The following is a 5,000-nucleotide window of genomic DNA, read 5'->3' as shown; positions in this document are numbered from 1 at the left end:
CATGAAAAAAGGAACAAGGACAGTTTGAATAAGGGTAGCGGACAATTACCCACTGGAAGGTGGTAGGTCAATGCATACACTAATGATGGTGGGGCGACATTAGGTCACAGTCGCAAGGGTCAATGCGTCCACTAATGATGGTAGAGCGACAATAGGTCACAGTCGCAGGGTTACATGTTACCTGATATTATTTTCCTTATTTCTTGACAGATAAAATTATCAAGTTTATATAAGCCCTTGTGTAAGTTGGTATTTTGATCACTGGTGGTATGGATCAAACTACACTCTATTAAGTTTCTTGCTATTATGTTGTTAGTATAATAGATTGCCTGGGCATTACCCCAATCAACTGGATGATTATTTAATTCAATATGCTTGAATATTCCACTAGAATCATTGCCATCCCTAATATTTTTCTTGTGTTGCTCAATTCTAATGTTTAAGGGTTTGGCAGTTTGACCTATGTAAAATTGATTACACATTTTGTAAGGAATTTTATAAATGCATACTTTTTTAATTCTAATACTATTGTTGATGAGCTTATGTTTAACTGTACTATCATTTTTAAAAGCTACCTTTACGTTAAATCTTTTTAATAATTCTGTGACACTTAACAAATTTTCTTGAAATGGCAAAATTAAAACATTATGATAACTAAAAGGTGATTTAGGCTCAGGAGTTAAAAATTATTTCCTTGCAAAATTGTAAGCAATATTAAGGAATTGCTTAGTGTATTTAAATTCTAGCCCAATGTTAAAAACATTTCTGATTTCGTCATCAATAAATTCAGGACTACAAATACGGAAAGCTCTTAGAGACATTGAAGAGAAAACTGAACGTTTAATACTATAGAAATTAATTTCAATTAGTTCCCCTTTGCCACATATGTATGGCCTCATTAAGACTCATAAATGTAACAACCCCGCTAGACCTATTGTTTCGTCAATTGGTTCTGTTTCTTACAAGCTTTCCAAATGGCTAGTTACTATCCTTAGCCCTTTAGTAGGTACAATCTCTTCTTCTCATGTTACAAACACTTCTTATTAGCATATATATATATATATACATATATATAAATATATATATATATATATATATATACATATATATATGTATATACATATATGTATATACAAATATATATATGCATATATATATGTATATATATATATATATATATATATAACAATTCCGACAGTCGTTCCCGGACTTGAACCGAGACTTGCGCGGTGGCAGGTCGTCGCTCTCCCGACTATGCCCATGAGACTATAAGATTCTCCAACCTCGGGGCTACTCTAAGTCCCGCAGGATTTGAGTTGACTGCTAACTGCCGTGCTAATCTCGATTTTACGGAGAACCAAGCCCACTTGTTGCTAGTAGTAAAAATGGTACGTATCCTTGATAGACTTTCGTCGTTGTAATACCTGAATAGAATCGTCAATGACGACGACTCAAATCCTGCGCGAGTTAGATTAACCCTGAGGATGGAGAATCTTATAGTCTCAGTAGCATAGTCGAACCTTTGCCGTAGCGACCGACAAGTTGTGTATAATTTTGACAAATGGAAATAAACTCCACCGCAATGACTCGAACCTTTGCCGTAGCGACTGCTTATTCTGAAACAAAGGCGATAGCATCGAGCCAGCCAGGCCGTACAAAAGCAACCACCCGATTCTCGACCTGGAGATTCCCCGACGGTATTAGGGTGGTTCCTTTTGTACGGTCTGGCTGGCTCGATCCTATTGCCTTTGTTTCAGAATAAGCGGTAGCTACGGCAAAGGTTCGAGTCCCTGGGGTGGAGCTTATTTCCATTTGTTAAAATGACACACAACACACGCACACACACACACACACACACACACACACACACACACACACACACACACACACACACACACACACACACACACACACACACACACACACACACACACACACACACACACACACACACACATCCTTACCTTTTCCTATAGCTTTCTCACATATCTGTCTTACCACAAAAATCTGATCTACGCAACTTCTATCTGTCCTAAATCCACACTGCTCCTCGCCAATCACTCCCTCTGTTCCTCTCCTAATCCTCTCAATCAAGACCCTCCCATAAGCCTTCCCAATTACACTTAACAAGTTAAACTACTACACTCACACTTGTCCCCCTTTCCCTTGTAAAACGGAACTATACAGGCACTCCTCCAGTCCTCCGGCACTCTACCCTCTCTCCAGCAAACATTAAATAACCTCACAAGCCAGTCCACCATAACTGTACCTCCTTTTTTTTTTATAGACATTCTGCATGGCATCCATCCAGACCAGGTGCCTTACCTGCTTTCATCATCTTAACAACTGCCTTCACTTCATCCTTCCTTATTTCTCCTCCATTTTTCTTACTCCTCACTCTCATTTTCTTAGCACTTCCCACTGCAACTACCTTTCCCTTCCTATCCTCCTTTACATTTAGCAACTCCCTAAAATACTCTGCCCATCTTCCCCTTACTGCCCTCTCTTCCAATATCATCTCTCCATCTGCACCTTTTACCTTTTCTTCTCTACTTGATTCGCCTCCTCTTCCTCTCATAATTTCTTTCCAAAACATCTTTTTATTACTTTCAAAATCTTCTGTCATACTCTTACCCCATTTCACATCTGCTCTCCTCTTTGCCTCCTTTACCTTGTGCTTTACTTCTCTTTTCTTTTCTTTGTAACTCTCATATGACTCCCTCATCCTATTTTGTAACCAATCCATGTAAGCTCGCTTCTTCTCTTCTACAACCTTCTTTGTTTCCTCATCCCACCACTCACTACCCTTCTTTCTATTTCCTCCCGCCCTCCTTAATCCACACACCATCTTTGCACAACTTGTGACCCCGTCCTTGAACCATCCCCATTCCTCCTCCACTCCTAGCTCTACTCTATCCTTCACTCCGTCCCACTCCTCTCTCAACTTCTTCTTGTACTCTTTCTCCTCTTCCTTTTCATGTAAAGAGTTCACTCTAAGCACCTCCCTACCTTTTGTCCTTTTCCTCTTTCTCCATCCATCCTCCACTCTCAACTTACCTTCCACCAAAAAATGATCCGATATTCCCCCACTCTCTCCCCTTAGCACATGTACATCCTTAACTCTTCCTATTATACTCCTATCTACCACTACATAATCCATTAACGCTCTATTTACCACCCTTCCATCCACCACCCTCTCCCATGTGTACTTATACTTAACTTTCTTCCGAAACACTGTATTTGCTATCACCAACTCTCTTTCTAGACACATCTCCACTATAAGCTCTCCACTACGATTCTTTCCTGGAACTCCACATTTCCCAACCACCCCGTCAATTGGTTCATTTCCTACTCTAGCATTAAGGTCTCCCAATACTACTACATTGACGTTCCTCCTTAATCCCTCTATGCACTCAATTAAGTCTATCCAAAAAGCCTCCCTTTCTTCTACACTCTTCTCACTACCAGGCCCATATGCACTTACAAAAACCCAAATCTCCTTTCTTCATCCACATCATCCTTGAGGAAACCTCCTTCCACTTCACCACACGTTTACCTATCTCTTCACTCATTAGTATAACCACCCCTTCTCTCCCTCTCCCTCTCTTCACTCCTGAACACCTCCCAAATACACTCCCAAATACACTCCCAAACTCACACTCGCCCTTCCCTCTCAACTTAGTTTCATTCAAAGCCAACACATCCATCTTTCTTCTCACAAATATACTACCTATCTCTTCCCTTTTACTCTCATCTGTACCACATCCACGCACATTAAAAGACCCAAACCTTAGGGTGCTGGCTGGAAAACTCCTAGACCCTCTTATGCATTTACTTTTTTTTATTAATGTCCCCTGTGGGGCTACAGGGAGAAGGATGCCTGGTCCCAATCCCCGTCCCGTTTTTCTCGCCTCTTACGATCCAAGTGGAAATACTTGGTGGCAGTATTTTTTTTCCCCACCAATTCTGGAACAAAGAAGAGAAGGAGGAGACCTGCTGACTATCTATAGAATCATGAAAAGATTGGAAATCCTAGATAGGAATGATTTATTAAAATGGGACAATGGAAAAACAAGAAGACACGAAAAGAAACTAAAAAAGGATAACTATAGAAGATATCTGAAAAAAAAAAAAAAAATAGCTTCCCACATGGAGTACTAGATACCTGGAATAATTTAGACAAATAAACAATATGTGCAAACACTATTCAAGGTTTTAAGAAAAAACTTGATGCTGAAAGATACAAAGACGGGTCACTACGAGCATAGCTCCCTTCCCGTATAATACAACTAGGTAAATTCACACACACACACACACACACACACACACACACACACACACACACACACACACACACACACACACACACACACACACACACACACACACACACACACACACACACACTTGCTTATAGTAGTCCGTTGCTGACAACGATGGCGTTGCACCATGCCTAGAAGTGGTATTACGCCAGATGAGCTCACTGGTGGCTGTGGAGTCCGATTCTCGATTTGCATATACGGCCGCAGGTATCACAGGGAAAGTTGCCCTCTGCCTGATGTGCCGCATGTCTTTGCCGTCTTCGATGTTCTACCCGATCGTTGTAGGTGGAAGTGAAAGTATCTAAGCCGTTTTGGCATGTAGATCGCCATTCTCTCCGATCGGCAGCAACATTTTCAATGGTGGTGGGTTCGCTGCCACATTTTTTCAGCGTTGTTTTCAGATGGTCCTTGTGTCGTTTACGTGGGCCCCCAGGGTGGTGTCTGCCCTCAGCAAGTTCTCCATAGAGAACTTTACGTGGGAGTCTCTCTTCTGGCATGCGGATGGTATGCCCCAGCCACCGTAGTTGACGTTGGGTTAAGACTGTTTCCAGTGGGTCCATTTGTGTGTGTCGACGGATTTCACTGTGAGGTACCTTGTGTCACCATTTTAGACCCAGTATGCGCTGTAAGCAGTTGGTGTGAAAGGCCTCCAGCTTTTTCAAATGGCGTCTATAGGGC

The sequence above is a fragment of the Oratosquilla oratoria genome, chromosome 27, assembly GCF_046742065.1.
Source record: "Oratosquilla oratoria isolate Oo_2021 chromosome 27, ASM4674206v1, whole genome shotgun sequence".
In the NCBI taxonomy this organism is placed as follows: domain Eukaryota; kingdom Metazoa; phylum Arthropoda; class Malacostraca; order Stomatopoda; family Squillidae; genus Oratosquilla; species Oratosquilla oratoria.
Note: the sequence above shows the minus strand (reverse complement) of the source record.